Source organism: Tursiops truncatus, chromosome 11 (assembly GCF_011762595.2).
Source record: "Tursiops truncatus isolate mTurTru1 chromosome 11, mTurTru1.mat.Y, whole genome shotgun sequence".
Taxonomy (NCBI): domain Eukaryota; kingdom Metazoa; phylum Chordata; class Mammalia; order Artiodactyla; family Delphinidae; genus Tursiops; species Tursiops truncatus.
In genome coordinates, this window is record NC_047044.1 from 72611545 (window position 1) to 72623135 (window position 11591).

At 36.1% G+C, this 11591-nt stretch overlaps 1 long non-coding RNA gene across 1 annotated transcript in view; it reads left to right on the top strand.

Moving 5' to 3' along the window:
- Positions 1-11325, top strand: part of LOC141275781 (uncharacterized) — a 49199-nt gene extending 37874 nt beyond the window's left edge. Inside the window, exon 2 of the long non-coding RNA XR_012324073.1 lies at positions 10881-11325. This is a non-coding gene — a long non-coding RNA (uncharacterized lncRNA). The remainder of the gene's footprint in view (positions 1-10880) is intronic.
- Positions 11326-11591: the final 266 nt, after the last annotated feature.

The following is an 11591-nucleotide window of genomic DNA, read 5'->3' on the forward strand; positions in this document are numbered from 1 at the left end:
GGGAAACAGAAGAGTGACTATGGAAGAAAGGCAGAGAATGATGCAATATTTCTGGTTTCAAAAATGGAAGAAGGGGGTTCTAGGAGCTAGAAAAGACAGGGAAACAGATTTTTCCCCAGAAACTCTAGGAAGGAATGCAGCCCTGCAGACACCTTGTTTATAGCCCAGTGAGACTCATATCAGACTTATTACCTATGGAACAGTAAGATAATAAATTTGTGTTTTTTAAGACACTAAGTTTGTGAAAATTTATTAAGACAGCAGATAAACTAATACACCAAATAGACTTATTTTTTAAAACACATTCTGGAAAAACAGATTAAATGTGCAGTCAAGACACCCTTTTTCTGCCAATTACCTTTATGGATGTAATACCATAAATAAGGGGACAGTGGCAGAAAATTGAGTGGGCTTTCTAAGGCATCAAGAATCAACATATCCAGGAACTCAAGGGTAAGAAAGCTGATACAGGACCAAAATTTTGGTGACATGATAGGTAATAGAATGCATGGTGGTTTAAGAAACCTTTTTCTAATCAAGTGTACAGGATTTGTTGGGGGTGGGGAAAGGGAAAGCACTCAATCTGCCTAGCATGGATAAACCAAAACTTGCATTGGTAATGTAAATTCTTCACAAACGTTTAAGTTTTGAATGAACTGTCTTTTGCATCTGGATGAACCTGAGAAAAGAGAACATGCTGGAGGAATACAATACACTGGTTAATTTTTTCCCAGCCTATAAGAGCAGAAGCTTCTATTCCTCTTACTCCTGCTGCTTGGCTGTTGCTCCATAATGTCAACAAATTGAGTTCTACAGGTATTAAGAAACCATGTCATCCTGAGTAAGTAGAGAAAAATCTTATCTATTGTAACCTAATGGAGAAAGGCCAAAATGAAATAATTAAAGAGACAGAAAAATGAAATAAAGAATTATCAAGAAAATACAATTAGAGCAAAAACAAAAGCAAACACCCAGAACTAAAAAAAAAAAAAAAAAAGTATTTCCAAATTTCAAATAAAAGCATAACTGAGGGCTTCACTGGTGGCGCAGTGGTTGAGAGTCCACCTGCCGATGCAGGGGACACAGATTCGTGCCCCAGTCCAGGGAGATCCCACATGCCGCGGAATGGCTAGGCCCGTGAGCCATGGCTGCTGAGCCTGAGCGTCCGGAGCCTGTGCTCCGCAACGGGAGGGGCCACAACAGTGAGAGGCCCACGTACCGCAAAAAAAAAAACAAACAAAAAACCATAACTGAGAAAAAGGAATGGCTATTTCTGAAAAACAAATTTATTTTCAAGCATATAAACTGAAAAAAAAATTTATAATTTAGAATTATGTCACGAAGAATGACAAATCATTTGTTAAAAATCAAAGAAACATGGGATGTGGCAAAATCAGTACTTAATTGGGAATTTAAAGCATTGAATACACATATTGGAGAAGAAGAAAGAAATGAAATTAATAATCTAAGCTTCTACCTAAGGCAACTGACAAATGAAGAGCAATTAACTCCAAAGTAAGCAGAAGAATTAATAAAATTAGAGCAGAAATGAATAAAATTAAAAACAGGAAACCAGTTGAGAAAGATCAATGAAACCAAAAGCTGGTTCTCTGAAAAGATGAATAAAATCAATAAGCCTCCAGCCAAGTAACTAAGACAAAAAGGGAGAGGACACAACTTATTAATATCAGAAATAAAAGGGGACATCACTACAGATTCCATGGACACTAAAGGATAATAAATATTATGAACAATTCAGTGACAAAAAATTTAATAACCTTGATAAAGTGGATTAATTTCTTGAAAGACAATCTGACAAACTCACATAAAATTAGACAATATGAATAGGCCTATAACATTAAAGAAACTGAGTCAATAATTAATAAACTTCCAAAACAGAAAGCACCAGGTCCAGATGGATTCACTGATGAATTCTACCAAACACTTAAGGAAGAAATTATACCAGTTCTCTTACCTCTTTAAAAAGATAGAAGCAGAAAAAATACTGACTCATTTGATGAGGTCAGCGTTACACTAATACCTAAACTAGACAAAGATATTACAATGAAATTAACATAGATGCAAAAAATCCTCAACAAAATTTTAGCAAATTAAATCCAACAATATGTAAAAAGAATTATACACTACAAACAAGTGGGGTTTATTCCAGGTATGCAAGACTGGTTTAATGTTTGAAAATGAATTAATGTAATCCATCATATCAACACACTAAAGAAGAAAAATCACATGATCATATCAACAGATGGAGAAACAGAAGTTGACAAAATCCAACACTCATTCATAAAAACTCTTAGTAAACATCCTTAACTTGACAAAACATCTGCCAAAACTTACAGCTAAAATCCTACTTAGTGATGAAAAATTTCAAGCTTTCCCACTAATATCAGGAACAAGACAAGGATATCCCCTCTCATTACTGTCCTTCAACATCATACTGGAATAACTAGCTAATGCAGAAAGACAAGAAAAGGAAATAAAAGTTATACATATTGGGACAAAATGAAGTTGTCTTTGTTCACAAATGACTTGATTATCTATGTAGAAAATTTGAAAGAATCAACAAACAACTTCTGGAACTAATAAGCAATTATAGGAAGGTTGCAAGACACAAGGTTAATTTACAAAACTCAATGACCTACCTATATATGAGACATAAACAAGTGGAGTTTGAAGTTAAAAACATGATACCAGTTGTATTAGCAGCCCTCTCAAATGAAATACTTATATAAAAATCTAACAATATAGATACAAGATCTATTTGAGGAAAACTGCACAACTACTGAAATAAATGAAAAGAACTAAATAAATGGAGAGATACTCTATGTTTTTGAATACGATGACTCAATACTGCCAAGATGTCAGTTCTTCTGAAGTTGACCTATAGCTTCAATATATCTCAATCAAAATGCCATCAAGTTATTTTGTTAATATTCATAAATTGATACTAAAGTTTATATGGAAAAGCAAGAGACCCAGAATAGACTAAGAAAAACAACAAAGTTAGAAGGCCGATAGTACCCATCTTCAAGACTCCAAGACACCAAGACAAGTGTGGTGTTGGCAAAAGAATATACAAACAGATCAACTGAACAAAATAGAGAGCCCAGAAATAAACCCCTATTAATATAGTTAACTTATCTTTGACAAAGGAAAAAAAGGCAACACAATGGTTCAAAGATAATTTTTCAACAATGGTGCTGAAACAACATGACATCGACATCCAAAAAATGGATCTAGATACAGAACTTAAGACTGTCCCCAAAATTAACTCAAAATGGGTCATGGAGCTCAAAGTAAAATGCACAACTATAAAACTCCTAGAAGGTAACTTAGAAAATCTAGAGAACCTTGGGTATGGAGATGACTTTTTAGATATGACACCAGAAGTACAATCTATGAAAGAAAGGATAAACTAAACTTCATTATGATTAAAAGCTTCTGTTCTATAAAATACAATGTAAAGAAAATGTCAAGACAAGCCACAGACTGGGCAAAAATATGTGCAGCACATCTTATAGGACTCTTATTCCAAATATACAAAGAACTCTTAAAACCAACGATAGGAAAACAAACTACTGCATTTAAAAATGGGCCCAATACTTTAACAGGCACCTCACCAAAGAAGATATACAGATGGAAAATAAGCACATTGAAAGATACTCCACATCATACGTCATTACAGAAATGCAAATTAAAACAATGAGATACCACTACACACCTATTAGATGGCCCAAATCCAGAACACTGACATCAAATGCTGGCAAGGATTTGGAGCAACAGGAATTCTCTCTCATTCACTGCTAGTGGAAATGCAAAATGGCACAGCCAATTTTGAAGATAGTTGGGTAGTTTCTACAAAAATAAATATTTTCAAACTGTCTTAGTCAGCTTGGATTCCTAATCATCATCTTCCTGGACTTCAACTATATGTTAGATTATTTGATATTGTTCCACAGCTCTTGGATGTTCTTTATTTATTTTTTTGTCTTTTCCCTCTCTTTTGCTTTGTGTTTTTTGTAATTTCTGTTGTCCTGTTTTCAAGTATACAGATTTTCTCTGAGGTATCCAAAGTAGTCCATGGTAGGAATTCATCTCTGAAATAGTGCTTTTAAAAAATTGTGTTTTCATTTTATTCTTTATCTACAATTTCCATTTGTCTTAAAATTCCTCATCTCTTTTTTCTCCTATCATTCCCACTTGGCACTTTAACATAGTTCAGAGTTATTTTAATTTTCTTGTCTGTTACTTCCAAAATCTTTTTCTTCTATGGCTCTAGAGCTATTAATGGCTTTATGTCTTAATAAGTCAGTTTTGATGTTGTTTTCTTTTTCAGTGTTTCAATTTTTGAATAAATGCCAAAAATGTGTATAAAATTAGAGAGGCTGAGAAAAATATTATACTTGGTAATGTGCACACCCATCTCTCCTTTGATGGAACTTTTTCGTGAAGTGCAAGGTCAATATAGTCAATTAAGCTTCTTATTTGGGGGGAGATGGCATGAGCTACAATTGCTTTGAGATTACTGCTATTTAAAAATTCCACTTTATATTGCGTTTTGTGGAGTTTTAGAGATCCAGAGGATTTTTCTCACTTTTCCTTTCCTACCCTCAGCTTTCAGCAGGTCTAACACACATGCACCAGAGAGTGATTCTCTTGCATTCTTCTACCTGAACCAACAGTAGATAATGGTTTCTTCTTATTAACTGAAGGCTCATGGTGAGAACAGGAGTAGTTTCTTGGTTTTCTTTCTCCGGTCCTTAGGCAGGCTCATTATCTACCAAAGTGAAAAAGCTTATGTGCCTTATCTTTGAGGAGACTCAACACCCTCTGGAATTTATTTTACTTGTTTGCCTTGAAATATCAGTTCTCTACAGGTTCAAGGAAATATGATTCTGTAGATTAACTGACTTTTTCTCACTGTTAGAATGTGAACAATTTTTCTTCTGGGTTCTTTCACCTTCAAAAGGATGAGATTCTCATTGTTCTCATAAGTCTGCTTAATAACTAGTAAGTTCAAAGCATACATCACTAAATCATGGCTGAATGTTAGGCAAATTTAAATAATTTTGTGGCAAAATAGTAAATGTATACTGATTTCCATTTTATAGTGATATTTACTCTGCCTTGCTGAACTCTAAAACTGAGATTATGAAGAAGGTATTAGCCAGGCTACAAAGAGTAGATTACCAGTTCCTCTTGGTTTGTTGCATTTCCTGAAAAAGCTTTTTACATAAAAGGTAAAACTGAAGCAATCAAATAGTCTATATTAACTTTTCAGATCATCTTGCTTATGTACTGGCCGTAGTGTTCTTGAAATGTCAGTTATTGGAAATCAAAACTTCTTTTTCAAATATTTAGAGAAATAATGTGTGTTGCCCCTGGGATTCTTTATCATTCAGTGTGTTTGTTTTTTTTTTTTTTTTGTGGTACGCAGGGCCTCTCACTGCTGTGGCCTCTCCCGTTGCGGGAGCACAGGCTCCGGATGCGCAGGCTCAGCGGCCATGGCTCACGGGTCCCAGCCGCTCCACGGCCTGTGGGATCTTCCCGTACTGGGGCACGAACCCGTATCCCCTGCATTGGCAGGCGGACTCTCAACCACTGCACCACCAGGGAAGCCCTCATTCAGTGTTTTTAAAGGAGTAGTGCGTGGTTGTAGTGTAAGCCTTGGCAGGTTGTTTTTGGGGTTTTTTTGGGGTAATGCAAGTGCCTGACTTATGCTTTGATTGCTAAGGCATCCAATTCAAAGAGGCATCCACTTCAAGGATGGCTATCTCAAATAAACCCATGACTAGATAAAGGTTAGGATGCAATACCTTAAAGGCTGTATAGTAGGAAAAGACATATTTATAAAGCATTTAAAGAGTATACGAGAAGGGAGATGAATTCAAATGGGTCACAGATTAACTGTAAAGACTTGACAATCCATTCTAGCTTGCAGAGATGTGCTGGAGGATGTGATACCTGAGCTATGTCTTGAAAGATAAGTAATATTTCATAAAGTATAAGGTGGGGTCAGCTTGGAAAAAACAGGAGTTTGTAAAGGGCTTTGCATGTTCTGGTAGTAAAATTTAAACAGTAGACCTGCCAATTTATATGGATTCAAAGAATTTGAACACATTTAAACAGAATTACAGAATGCATAAATCCATATTCACTTAAGTGTTTCTTTATGTAAATATTTTCTCTCCAGTGATGCTGTAACAGAAATACCCTAATATAAACTTTCCTGTACACTATGGTCCAATAGCTCTGACACTCAAACTAGTGGATTAAGCATCCATTATTCTTTTTGAAGTGGTTTTTGCTTGTTTGTTTTTTTCGGTATGTGGGCCTCTCACTGTTGTGGCCTCTCCTGTTGCGGAGCACAGGCTCTGGAGCGCAGGCTCAACGGCCATGGCTCACTGGCCTAGCCGCTCCGCGGCGTGTGGTATCTTCCCGGACCGGGCACGAACCCGTGTCCCCTGCATCAGCAGGCGGATTCTCAACCACTGCGCCACCAGGGAAGCCCTGAAGTGTGTTTTTATACGGTGATTTCTAAGACAGTCTTTTAGTAAAATTAGGTATTTTTTACTGACTTGACCTACTCATTCACTGAATTGAAATGAATGGCCAACCTGGGAAACTGGAACAAAACAAATTCATGTTGCTTTCATTTTGTTTACATGATTCATTAGCAGAGAAAGGTACAAAGTGGAAAATAAAAGACAGGGAAGCGAAGAAATAATAGCAGATGTGGGATATACAATCACTGCCTAAATCTTCCAACAGAGGAATTTGAATTGACATTGAAAAATTAGCTTCTGGAAAGCTTTTACTTACTGGTTTCCTATACTATATTACCTACCTAACTTTAAGAATGGTCAACACCTAGGAAAAGTAGGAAAAAACAATCAGGTGAATCAAGTCAATTTGACAAATACCTGGCTTTACTTTCTTCCTCACCAGGGCTGGGAATACACATGTTGCAAACAAAAGATAAATCACTAGGTGTGTGGTCTCCTAAAATTTAGTCCTATCCAATCCGTGAATACTCTAAAAGAGAGAAAGAAAAGCTCTGAAGTTGTTGAAGAAATGAAATGGAGCAGGACCGTATGGGGCCCTCCTGGGTACAAATCCTTTCCAGGTCCCCCATTTTCTTGTCTGTAGAGAAAAGTTTCACCCTTCCTTGACCTTCCTTGAGTTCCAAAGAGAATATTCAAATAGTTGCTTATCAGGGAAGGGAAGGAATGCAGAAACAAAGTAGCAGCAGTAAAGAAACAATAGTTCAGTCATGGGGCAGGGTCCTGGTTCCTCTTCAAGGAATATACATAACAATATCTTTAAGTTCTTCTGTGGGAACAAAGGTCCCAGCCCAGGTGGAGGATGATAACTTCTGACTGAGCACAAGATTCCTGGAGCACTGCCCTCTTACCTCACCACAAACCAATCAAAAGAAAGTCTGCAAACAGTGGAAGATAAGGAAGACTCTGATCCCCTCCGCAAATGATTCTCCCTGTAAAAACATTCATGGTTCAGCAGAATCTTTGGAGTTGATTTTTGTTTTTTAGTTTGTTTGTTTTTAACCTTTTATTTTATGTTGGAGTACAGCCTATTAATAAAGTTGTGATAGTTTCAGGTGCACAGCAAAGCGACTCAGCCATACATATACATGTATCCATTCTCCTCCAAACTCGGCTCCCATCCAGGCTGCCACATAACATCGAGCAGAATTCCCTGTGCTATACAGTGGGTCCTTGTTGGCTATCCACTTTAAATACAGCAGTCGATCCCAAACTCCCTAACTATCCTTTCCCCCACTCCATCCCCCCAGTAACCATAAGTTTGTTCTCTAAGTCTGTGAGTCTGTTTCTGTTTGTAAATAAATTCCTTAGTATCATTTCTTGTTAGATTCCACATATAAGGGATATCATACAATATTTCTCTTTCTCTGACTTACTTCAGTCAGTATAACAGTCTCTAGGTCCATCCATGTAGCTGCAAATGGCATTTCATTCTTTTTAATGGCTGAGTAATAGTCCATTATATGTATGTACCACATCTTCATCTTCTTTATCCATTCCTCTGTTGATGGACATTTAGGTTGCTTCCATGTCTTGGCTATTTGTAAAAAGTGCTGCAATGAACACTGGGGTGCATATATCCTTTCAGACCATGTTTTTCTCCAGGTATATGCCCAGGAGTGGGATTGCAGTGTCATATGGTAGCTCTATTTTTAGTTTCTTAAGGAACCCCCATACTGTTCTCCATAGTGGCTGTACCAATTTACATTCCCACCAACAGTGTAGGAGGGTTCCCTTCTGTCTACACAGTCTCCAGCATTTATTGTTTGTGAATTTTTTGATGATAGCCATTTTGACTGGTTAAGGTGATACCTCATTGTAGTTTTGATTTGCACGTCTCTAATAATTAGTGACGTTGAACATCTTTTCATGTGTCTCTTGGCCATCTGTATGTCTTCTTTGGAGAAATGTCTATTTAGGTCTTCTGCCCAGTTGTTGATTGGGTTGTTTGTTTTGATGATATTAAGCCTCTTACCAATGGCATTTTTCATAGAACTAGAACAAAAATATCTTAAAATTTGTATGGAGACACAAAAGACTCCAAAGAGCTAAAGCAATCTTAAGAAAAATGGAGCTGGAGGAATCAGGCTCCCTGACTTCAGAGTATACTACAAAGCTATAGTCATAAAAACAGTATGGTGCTGGCACAAAAATAGAAATATAGATCAATGGAACAGGACAGAAAGCCCAGAAATAAACCCATGCACCTATGGTCAATTAATCTACAATAAAGGAGACAAGACTACACAGTGGTAGAAAGGCAGTCTCTTCAACAAATTATTTTGGGAAAACTGGACAGCTACATCTAAAAAAATGAAATTAGATTATTCTTTAACACCATACACAAAAATAAGCTCAAAATGGTTTAAAGACCTAAATGTGAGATTGGACACTATAAAACTCCTAGAGGAAAACATAGGCAGAACACTCTCTGACATGAATCGCAACAATATCTTTTTTGATCCATTTCCCAGAATAATAGAAATAAAAGCAAAAATAAACAAATGGGACCTAATTAAACTCAAAAGCTTTTGCATGGCCAAAAGGAGACCATGAACAAAATGAAAAGACAACCCACAGATTGGGAGAAAATATTTGCAAATAATCTGACAAGAGATTAGTCTCCAAAATTTACAAACAGCTCATGGAGTTGATTTTTGGACATGAGTCTGCCTTCTCTCCAGGTTGCCAGCCTCCTGAATAAAGCAAACTTTTGTTTCCAACCAACACTTGTCTTTCCGAGTATTGGCTTTCAAGCAGTGAGCAGCTGAACCTGAGTTCGGTAACAGAAACGCAGACAGGGAACTCCGATTACTTTCAGCTTGACCTGCCATTAGTCTTGCCCTTCAAAATCCTTCAAAATTTCTAGAAAAGTAATGTTGGGGAGAAAGAAATTTTCTTTTACCCTTCTGGATTCTTCTGGCAGGTCTAAGACTTAAATTGATGTGACAGAGTTTAACAGGAGAAAGTCAAACAAAAGCTTAATAACATACATACTTTGGAGAGACCCAGAAAAATTCCAGAGTAACTCACCAAAATGACTGAAATACTCACCTTAAATACCATCTTGAGCTAAAGACAAAAGATGTTGGGGGTAGTGGTTTGGGAAGGAAGGGAATTCACAGGGAGATGGAAAAGCAAATATTTCATAAGCAAGTGTTCCGTAAATAAGCGTTTGGTGGGCCATACAAAGACAATGGGACATAGGAATTTTAAATAAATTTTGATAGACTCTTCCCTGTCTAAACACCTAGCTCATCCTATACTTATGTACGGTGTTAGCTCCCTTCCTGGAACAAGTCCTCTATCTACATTCTTTAGGCAGATTAGGGGAAAGGTCAAAGTCTCTTCCTGAGTCTGTTTGGCCTTGGTTGCAGCTCAAAATAATTCACATGCCAAACAGACATTTTGGGGTGCCAAATTTTCTCCTGCTATAGTAATTACCTAGGTTATTCTGAAAATAACAAATTGATCTAGTAAAAGTTTTCAAACAAAAGAGATAACTATTCTCTGAAATTTAACCAGTAGGTTAATGAATATTTTAGCGTTGAGTCTTCCCTTGATTTTCAAGTGTCAGTGATACCTTTCACAAGCAATTTTCTCAAGAAGTTGGCATAATTGGAGCTAAAATTAAGTGTATATATATAAATAATTGGCAGATGTTAGACTTAAACTATATGCAAAAGGCAGTGTTTCTTCTTACAGTGATTTAAAAACAAACATTAATTAATTGGGATTACATATGAACCAGTAAAAAACTTTAAAAATATTAGTTAAAGTGACAAAATAAAAAGAAGTTCCACCTGAAGACATACATGTGCATATATAATTATTTTAGATGATTCAAATATCATTAGCTTCTTGGAGTTATATCTATAAATTATGTTAAATCTGTTCTTATATTACTATATAAATATTACATTAACATGTGAATTGTATTGCAATACTATTTGCTGATTCTGAGACGCCGATGTATTAATTTCTTAAAATGAAATTTGCAAACATTGTAATAAAACAACAGGTTATTGAGCTGGCTAGCTGTAATTAAACTTCAGGTGGTGTAACAAAAATTAAATTTTTTAACAGGTAGTCTCCCAATGCCCCTGAAAAATAGGTAATTGATGAAAATAACCATAATTCAATATAATTAGCACAAGAAATTCTCATACCCATATTAAAATATAACTGTTTAAAATACAACATAAAATGTTATCCATTTCAAACTTCACAACTTTTAACTTTAGTTAAAAACTGGAAACATTTTAGTGCAGGATAATAGTTTTCTGACTTCTCTTGCAGACAGGGATTGTTGCCTGCCATTCCAGTAAAGAAAGAATGTTGCCTATTCTTCTACAAGGATCAAGCCATCAGCCACTACAGCTGCTCCCTTCCACCCATGGTATGCCCTGAAAGGAATTCAGGATGGAGACAAACAGGAAGCGTTCTGGACTTTGGATACTGGCCCTAGATAGTTAAGTTTCATATCTAAGGAATAGTTCCAATGAGTCCAGAATCTTGCATCTTCCTCTACATAGAAAAGCACTAAAATTATTAACTTGAGATGTCTGTTCTTTGTGATTAGCAGTAATCTTTTGATCTTCAACTACATGTTTTTTCCCCCCAGCAAAAAACTCCTGGCTCCTCCCTTAACGCTAAGGAACTGCTCCAAAGAGATACCTGAGAGGCCGTCTCCCAGGCTATAGTATTCAGTAAGACATCCAAATAAAACTTAATATGCAACTTTTAGGTTGTGTTTTTTCTTCAGTTGACACTCTTCTTCTTGCTTTTTGACTACTACATTTGTACTTATGAGTTTAAAACACACTTTGTCCTGAGTGAAAAATTCTAGGTTGTTAGACATGTTTTATCAAATCTTAGATACCATCATTTTAAAATACACAATTATTTTATGTAGGGCTAAGATTATTGAAAAAAGGGACAAAAATGACAATTATCTATAACATGGTGTTTTCCTATGACTTATTTACAAAAGAACTCATTTATATTTAG